The sequence below is a fragment of the Bison bison genome, unplaced genomic scaffold (assembly GCF_000754665.1).
Source record: "Bison bison bison isolate TAMUID 2011002044 unplaced genomic scaffold, Bison_UMD1.0 scf7180017864332, whole genome shotgun sequence".
In the NCBI taxonomy this organism is placed as follows: domain Eukaryota; kingdom Metazoa; phylum Chordata; class Mammalia; order Artiodactyla; family Bovidae; genus Bison; species Bison bison.
This window is the reverse complement of record NW_011494904.1, coordinates 1,006,921-1,016,873: the sequence shown is the minus strand read 5'-3', so window position 1 is coordinate 1,016,873 and position 9,953 is coordinate 1,006,921.

The following is a 9,953-nucleotide window of genomic DNA, read 5'->3' as shown; positions in this document are numbered from 1 at the left end:
CTTTCACTTTTCACTTTCATGCATTGGAGAAAGAAATGGCAACCCACTTCAGTATTCTTGCCTGGAGAGTCCCAGGGACAGAGGAGCCTAGTGGGCTGCCATCTATGGGGTCGCACAGAGTCGAACACGACTGAAGCCACTTAGCAAAAAAAATTCAGCACCAATTTATGATAAAAACTCTTTAAAACATGGGCATAGATGCATAGAAGGAACCTACCTCAACATGATAAAGGCTATATGTGATAAATCCACAACAGATATTATTCTCAAATGATGAAAAACTGAAAGCATTCCCTTTAAGATCAGGAATAAGGCAAGGTTGCCCACTTTTGACACTGCTGTGCAAAATAGTTTTGAAAGTCCTATCTACGGCAATCAGAGAAGAAAGAGAAATAAGTGGAATCCAGATTGAAAAAGAAAAGGTAAAACTCTGTTTGCAAATGACATGATACTATACATAGAAAACCCTACAGACACTACCAGAAAATAATTAGCGCTAATCAGTGAATTTAGTATAGTTGCAGGACACAAAATCATTTCACAGAAATTACTTGCATTCTTATAGACTAACAATGAAAAATCAGAAAGAGAAATTAATCCCATTTACCATTGCAACAAAAAGAATAAAAATATCTAGAAATAAGCCTACCTAAGGAGATAAAAAAACTGTATACAGAAAATTATAAGATAGTGATGGAAGAAATCAAAGACAATATAAGCAAATGGAGAGATATTCCATGTTCTTGGGTTGGAAGAATCAATACTGTGAAAATGACTATAATACCAAAAGTAATCTACAGATTCAATGCAATCCTTGTCAAATTACCAACATCATTTTTCACAGAACTCTAACAAAAAAAATTTCACAATTCATATGGAAACACAAAAGACCCTGAATAACTGAAGCAATCTTGAGAAAGAAGAAGGGAGCTGGAGGAATCAGTCTTCCTGACCTCAGAGTATACTACAAAACCACAATTATTAAGACTGTATGGTACTGGCACAAAAACAGAAATATACACCAATGGAGCAAGATAGAAAGCCAGAGATAAACCCAGAGTTATGGGCAGCTTATCTTTGACAAAGAAGGCAAAAATATACAATGGGGCAAAGATAGTCTCTTCAATAAATAGTGCTGGGAAAACTGAAAAGCTTCATGTAAAAAAAAAAGAAACTAGAAAACTTCCTAACACTATTCACTATATAATCCATTATAAAATGGATTAAAGACCTAAATTTAAGACCGCAAACTATAAAACTCTTAGAGGAAAACAGGCAGAATGCTCTTGACATAAATCACAGCAAGATCATTTATGACCCATCTTGTAGAGTAAGAGATATAGAAACAAAAATAAACAAGTAGGAGCTATTTATTTACTTTTATTTACTTTTAAACTACATATTAAGATGATTTCTTATAGTGGATTTAATTAAAAAGTCTATTATTATTTACTAATTTGAAGAATCTTAGAAAGCAATTTGACATACAGTTGCTCACTTAAACATTTGTTTATAGGAGAAATGAATATTCAACCCAACACTGAGGCTCTGAGGAGTCTGATGTCTGTACTGCAGGTCAGAGAGTGGAAGTTGAGATTTGTCTCAGGTCTCTCATGCTCTGGGCTTCCCTTGTGGCTCAGCTGGTAAAGAATCCGCCTGCATTGTGGGAGACCTGGGTTCAATTCTTGGGTTGGGAAGATCCCCTGGAGAAGGGAGTGGCTACCCACTCCAGTATCCTAGCCTGGAGAATTCCGGTCACAAAGAGTCAGACACAACTGAGCGACTTTCACTTTCGCTTACTGTGCTTTATGCTATGACTTGGTGAGTCAGAAAAATTGACATATTTGTTACCCTTCCTCAACATCTTTGGCTTTAGTTACTTTTTGCCTTTGATCATGTTATCTCTTCCTTAATAGAGTGATTCAGATAGTCCGTAAATGCACAGATGAGACAAAGCTGTTCTAGGTTGACTAGCTGACAAAATCTATCAATATTGAGTAGACTTTATTTATTAAATTAATTGGGCATTTTATTGTTTGAGTCCTAGACTCCAATAAAACTTCCTGGACATACAGCACTTCATATGTGTTGCTGTAGTTTGTAGCTGAAGGAATAGGCATGTCTTGTACAATACAATAGCATTGGGATAGAATTTCTGGAAGTTCACACCTGCTTTCCCCAGACTTGGCCCCATGTGCCCGTTTTCTTTACTGATCCTGGTTCTTATTCATTCACTAATAAATCATGAAAAGTAAAAGTGTTAGTCACTCAGTCATGTCCGGCTCTTTGCGACCCCATGGATTGTACTCTGCCAGGATCCTCTGTCCATGCACTTCTCCAGGGAAAAATACTAGAGTGCGTAGTCATTCCCTTCTCCAGGGGATCTTCCTGGCCCAGGGGTTGAACCTGGGTCTCCTGCATTGCAGGTGGATTCTTTACTGTCTGAGCCACAGTAAAGAGGCTTCTGAGGGAAGCTATGAGTAAAAACTAAACAGTTTTAAGCTTGAGTTTCAGGTTGTTTTGAGTTTTCAGTTCTATTTCTTAATATATTTTTTAGGATTTTATTTTTTTAGAGCAGTTTTAGGTTTGAGCAAAATTGAATGGAAAGTATAGAAATTTCCCATATACACCCTGACCCACACAGGTTCCTTCATTACTGACATCCCTCACCAGCATGGGTTATTTTCAGTATATAATTGATTAACCTGCATTGATACTTTATGATCACCCAGAGTTTATAGCTTACCTTAGGGTTCATTTTGGAGCTGGACATACTATGGGTTTGACAAATATACAGTGACATGTATCCACCATTGTAGTACCATACAGAATAGTTCCATTGCTCTAAAAATTCTCTGCACTTTGCTATTTATCATCCCCTTTTCCCCCACCCTCCCACAATGAATATCTTTTTACTATCTCCATACAACATACATAGTTGTATGTAGCCTTTTCAGCCTGGCTTCTTTCACTTGGTGATACACATATGTTTCCTTCATGTCTTTTTTATGCTTATAGCTAATTTCTTTTTAATGCTGAGTAATAGTCCATGGTCTGGATGGACCACAATTTATTTATCCATTTGCCTATTGAAGGGCAACTTGGTTGCTTCCAAGTTTCACCTTTATTTGTGAATAAAGGTGCTATAAACATTCAGGTACACGGTTTTGTGTGAACAGAAGTTTTCAATTCTTTCAGTAAATACCAAGCAGAGCAATTGCTGGATCATATAGTAAGAGTATGTTTAGTTTTACAAGAAACTTCCAAAGTGTCTTCCAAAACGGCTGTACCACTCTTCATTCTCACGAGCAATGAATGAAAGTCCTATTGTTCTATGTTCTTGCCAGCATTTGATGTTATCTTCACAATATTTTAAAAGGAGAAATTAACATAATTTTCTCAAACTTGAAACCTTCTTAAGCTCACAGGCTTCTAAATTTATAAACAAACCTATACATGCTTTTGGTTGTACAGATATACACTGATAACCAAGAGTATGCATGTTTATAATAGTGATGATGATAATGCTGCTGCTGCTGATGATATCTGACATTTATTGACCACCTACTCTGTGCCTCAGTCTGCATTTTGTGTGCAGTATCTCTTTTGATGCTTGTCACAAGAGTTCACAATGAGATGTGAACTATATAATCTCTTCAGCAGTAACAGTAAATAGCAAACCTAGGATACAAATTTAGGTTGTCTAACTACAGACACAACAATTTTAAACCACGATTCAGCTTGTTTCTCATAGCAATGAATATGTATGTGGACGTTTGTCTGGGGGGCATTATGTATGTGTGTGTGTACCTTTACATGCTATCTGTGATAGGAGAGAGAGGGGAAAAGTAAGAAAAATGAATGCAAAAGATGAGGTGAGGAGGTATCAGCTCTGCATGTGCGGTTCAGTCAGCATTTCCAGATCACTGGCTGCAACTCTGCCATATAAACTAGTAGTTAGCAAACTGGATGCTAGGCTGTTTATGTTTTATCCACCTGTGTTTGTCTGATAGAAAACAACTTCCCCAGGGGCTTTCCAGGTGGTGCTAGTGGGGAAGACCCTGCTTGCCAATGCAGGAGATTTAAGAGATGAGGTTCTAACCCTGGGTCGGGAAGATCCTCTGGAGGAGGGCATGGCAACCCACTCCAGTCTTCTTACCTGGAGAATCCCATGGACAGAGGATCCTGGGGGGCTAGAGTCCATGGGGTCTCACAGAATTGGACATGACTGAAGCGTTCCCACATTTTTGCCCTTGCCTCTCTCCTGAATTATATTGGATTGTTTCTCTCTAGTACCCAAATTGCTGAACAATCTAGTCTTTGCATGGTATACTGCTAATAGACTCCAGACACCACTGTGTGAGTGTAAATTACCCAATGCCAATAAAATACTCACTTGCCGTGTCAAACAATGTGTGGAAGAAACATGCTTCACTTCCACTTACTGGTGGACATGATGTATTGGCTCCATAAACATGGTACTTAGCATGAAAAAACATGCTTTTCAGATAAACAAGCTATTTTATTTTATTCATTTTTCTTCTCTGGATATTTTTTTCTCAACAGTGTATGAAATATGTTTTGCTATCGCATCCCTTGGCACTCTCAGTTTGGTTTCTTTTAGGATGAACAGGTTTTAGATTTCCAAGCAGAGCAGTGAAAGGAACACTTTGAGACTTGCCTTTCATAACAGTCCAAGGAGATGAAATAGTCCATTGCCTGGTAAGGTAAAGCTCAAATAAAATTATTCTGGGAACTCTGAGATTAGCTTCAAGTGGCTCTTTTGGTTAGCGGGCTGACCTTGCGAGAACTAGAGAGAAAAATACATATTTTAAAGCAAAAGTTCTCCATTCTTTCTCACTCCTCCCTTCTTCATTCTAAGAAATATTAAATACTGACTTGCCTGTGATTCTTCTTCTCTTCATTAACTTATACAAGGTGTGTACTAGGATATTTATCATGAAAGAAATTCGTAAAAATTTGGAAGAAGTTGAAAAGTGTATGGGGCTGCTATAACAAATTACAGCAAGCTGGGTTACTTCAAACAACAGGAATTTATTGTCTCATAGTTCTGGAAGCTAGAAGTATGAAGTCAAGGTATCATGTGGGCTATGCTTTCTCTGAAGATTCTAGAAGGTGATCTTTTTTTTTTAAATTTAAACCTCTTTTTAGCTTCTGGTGGTTGCTGTCAATCTTCTGCATTCCTAGGCTTATAGATAGACCACACCAATCTCTGCCTTGGTTGTCAAACGATATTCTTCCCTGTGTGTCTGTGTCCAAAAATTCCCCCATCTTTTAAAGACACATATTCAGATTAATTCAGATTATCCTTAACTTGATTACATCTGTAAAGATCTTATTTCCAAATAAGGTCACATTCACAGGTACTGCAGGTTAGGAATCAGTGCATCTTTTTAGAGGACACAGTACTACCCACAACAAAGGGCAGGGCTGTGTCATGGGAAGAGCATCGGATTCAGAGCAAAGGCATCACCAAGTACTGGCTTGTGGGAGAGGACCATCATTAGCTCTCTTCATAATTCTCTTCAACTCCTTCACCCATTTTTTAAGTGGAAAATTGAGTATTTTTCAATCTATGTTAAGGGCTACATACAGGTAACTTTCAAAAAAGATTTTTCTAGTTCGTCCTCTCAACCTGATTGGCAATATCAAACCCCTCAAAATGGAAAATAAGAAGCCTTGAAATCAGAACACTTAGGTAAGGTTGGGACCTCAGCCCCTTCCCAGCTGTGTGCCTTGGAGTTCTGGTCCTTAATCTTTCCAAAGGTCAATCTGATAAATAAAGTTAAATTATAGCTTTATCTACCCAATCAGATTAAATGTTATAATGATGCTGTAATAATAGAATGTGAAGTGACCTCAGAACTAGCAACTATATTCCACAGTTGGAGCTCAAGAAATATGAATTAAATATATTTTTCAAAACCAGACATCAAAATAGAAGCCACTTTCCACAAGCTCTGAATGTCCCAAGGATTGGCAATATAGTGTCTCCTGAACTTTTACCTCTTTAAGCAGAGGCCTGGGGAACAAAGTCTGTGTGCCCTGTTCCTCAGCCAGGACTTTTCTCTCCTTTCTGGCCTGAGGTGATCCCCATCTAACCAAAAGCTTGCAAAATAGACTGAGTCCCTCAGGCCCTCCCACCTCTTGTATCCATATCCCTCTCAGTGTGACTTCAGTTTTCTCTAATAGCAGGTGGAATCCTCCCCCCATCTCTTTTATTTACTTTTTTATTGTGTTAAAATACATAATGTAATATTTGCCATCTTAACCATTTTAAGGTACAGTTCAGTGGTATTACATACATTCACTTTGGTGGGCAATGATCACTGCTCTTCATCCCTAGAACTTTTTTCATCTTATGAAGCAAACTCACCTGTTAAACAATTATTGCTTGTATTCTTTCTTCCCTTCAGTTCCTGGAAGTCATCATGGTACTTTTCTGATTCCGGTTACTCTAAACTACCTTATATGAGTGAAGTCAGGCAATCTGTGTCTTTGTGTGACTGGCTGATTTCACTTAACATAAAGTCCTCAAGTTTTATCCATGTTGTAGCAAATTGCAGAATTTCCTTCCTTGTTAAGGCAGAATACTATTCCTTTGTATGTGTGTATACATTACTATGTTGATGGATATTTGGATTGCCTCTGTGTTCTACCTCCAGTAAGCAGTGCTGCTCTGAACATGGACGCACAAATATCTCTTTAAGATCCGACTTTCAGTTCCTTAGATGTATACCCAGAATGGAAATTTCTGGGTCGTATGATAGTTCTATTTTTAACTTTTTGAGGAAACTCCAACCTGTTTTCACAACAGCTTGCGCCATTTTGCATTCCCATCAATAGTGCCCAAGGCTTCCAATTTCTTCCCATCACACATGTTGTTTTATCTTTTTTTTTTTTTTTTTGATAATAGCTATCCTGACAGTTATGAGATAGTATATATCGTAGTTTTAATTTGCATTTCTCTAATGTTTAGTGATGTAAAGCATCTCTTCATGTGCTTTTTGACTATCTGTATATATTCTTTGGGGAAATGTCTACTGAAGTCCTTTGCCCATTTTTGAATTGGGTTGTATTTAGTTTTTGGAGTTCTTTATATATTCTGGATATTAATCCTTTATCGATATATGATTTGGAAGTGTTTTTTTTCATTCTGTGTGTTGACTTTTTACTTGTGGATAGTGTCTTTTGATGTACAAAAATTTTAAACTTTCATAAAATCAGTTTGTCTACATTTTCTTTTGCTACCCTATGCTTTTAGAGTCACATCCAAGAAACAAATGCTACATCTGCTGTTAATTACCATGTATTCCATCACAGGGATTCTAATTAGGGAGTGGACTTCCAAATTTGCCTACATGCCTATTTGAGCTGTTATCCTAATCAAGAGAGTTGATTGGTCATGAGGCTAGGGGTCCCCATGATGACTGCTTATGGTCTGATCCCCTAGTAGAAGTTGAGGGAGTTTAGAAAACTCCATGCTATAACTTGCTCATATATTTCAAGAAAGTATTCAGTAGGTAAGTGGTGCTGGGAGAGTTAGCAGTGAATACTTCCACAGTGAGGTCCTTGGGATCAGTGTTAGCTGCAGTACAGTGACAGCTAAGTAGGATTACAGCCTCTTGAAGAAACTCTAGTCCTTTTTCCTTCCATCCTTCTATAATATATCTTCTTCCTGAGAGAAGCTAAGACAAGAAAGAGCAGCAGAGGGCACAAAAAGCAGATCATTCTCACCCCAACTCAGAGGCTGATGGCTGGTTTGGAGGGAAGAGGGACATATGAGATTGGAGTTTTAAACTAATCTAGGTTATGCTTTTATGGCTGAATGTGACACCAAATCTTTGGGATCTTAGATTTAAGCATAAGATATCCTTAAATTTCACAATGACAGGAGAAAAATAAAGCTATTTAAAGGACATACACGAACAAGTTAAAATTGTTTAACAAAATGACTATAACATAGCTATCAATATTTTACATTTGCATCTGTGCTTTACAGTTTATGAAAAAGTCTCACAAACATCTGTTAGTATATATCAATAAATATACATAATAATCATTTGTGTTTTGTAAACTGTAAAGCTTTATGAAAATGAAGACTTCTATTACTTAAAATTTCAAATATTTGTTTTTTTTTTAATTTTTATTTTTAAACTTTACTTAATTGTATTAGTTTTGCCAAATATCAAAATGAATCCGCCACAGGTATACATGTGTTCCCCATCCTGAGCTATTAACTTAAAAGTAGTAAGAGAGAGCTCCTAAATATCTAAAAATTACCTTGATTTACTCCAGAATTGGAATACCTTCTTACTTCCTAATATGTTCTACGACAGGTTATAACATACAAAAATAAGAAAATATCTGATTTTTGCTAGACTTTATACTGTAGAGTTTATACTGTTTGACCGGCGCGCTAAGCGCAGGCGGCTCGTGGCCGAGAGGAGCCACCCCACGTCTGGGGTCAGGGGCAGAAACCGGGAGGACCCCATGCTGGAAGGGCAGTGGTCAAGAGGAGTTACCCCACGTCCGAGGTCAGGGGCAGTGGCCAAGAGTACCAGACTGCGACGGCGCAGGAACGGCGGAGAGGAGCTACTCCGTGTCCGAGGCCAGGGGTGGCTGGTGGGAGGAGCTATCCCACGTCCAAGGAGCTGTGGCTGCGTGGGCGCAGGAGGGCCTAGAGGAGCTATCCCACGTTGGAGGTCAGGAAGGGCGGTGGTGAGGAGATACCCCTTGTCCAAGGTAAGGAGCAATGGCTATGCTTTGCTGGAGCAGCCATGAAGAGATACCCCATGCCCAAGGTAAGAGAAACCCAAGTAAGACAGTAGGTGTTGCAAGAGGGCATCAGAAGGCAGACACAATGAAACCATACTCACAGAAAACTAGTCAATCTAATCACACTAGGACCACAACCTTGTCTAACTCAATGAAACTAAGCCATGCCCATGGGGCAACCCAAGATGGGCAGGTCATGGTGGAGAGATCTGACAGAATGTGGTCTACTAGAGAAGGGAATGGCAAACCACTTCCGTATTCTTGCCTTGAGAACCCCATGAACAGTATGAAAAGGCAAAATGATAGGATACTGAAAGAGGAACTCCCCAGGTCAGTAGGTGCCCAATATGCTACTGGAGATCAGTGGAGAAATAACTCCAGAAAGAATGAAGGGATGGAGCCAAAGCAAAGAGAATACCCTGCTGTGGATGTGACTGGTGATAGAAGCAAGGTCTGATGCTGTAAAGAACAATATTGCATAGGAACCTGGAATGTCAGGTCCATGAATCAAGGCAAATTGGAAGTGGTCAAACAAGAGATGGCAAGAGTGAATGTCGACATTCTAGGAATCAGCGAACTGAAATGGACTGGAATGGGTGAATTTAACTCCGATGACCATTATATCTACTACTGTGGGCAGGAATCCCTCAGAAGAAATGGAGTAGCCATCATGGTCAACAAAAGAGTCTGAAATGCAGTACTTGGATGCAATCTCAAAAACGACAGAATAATCTGTGCTCATTTCCAAGGCAAACCATTCAATATCACAGTAATCCAAGTCTATGCCCCAACCAGTAACACTAAAGAAGCTGAAGTTGAATGGTTCTATGAAGACCTACAAGACCTTTTAGAACTAACACCCAAAAAAGATGTCCTTTTCATTATAGGGGACTGGAATGTAAAAGTAGGAAGTCAAGAAACACCTGGAGTAACAGGCAAATTTGGCCTTGTAATACAGAATGAAGCAGGGCAAAGACTAATACAGTTTTGCCAAGAAACTGCACTGGTCGTAACAAACACCCTCTTCCAACAACACAAGAGAAGACTCCATACATGGGCATCACCAGATGGTCAACACCGAAATCAGATTGATTATATTCTTTGCAGCCAAAGATGGAGAAGCTCTATACAGTCAGATTTCGGTGTTGACCATC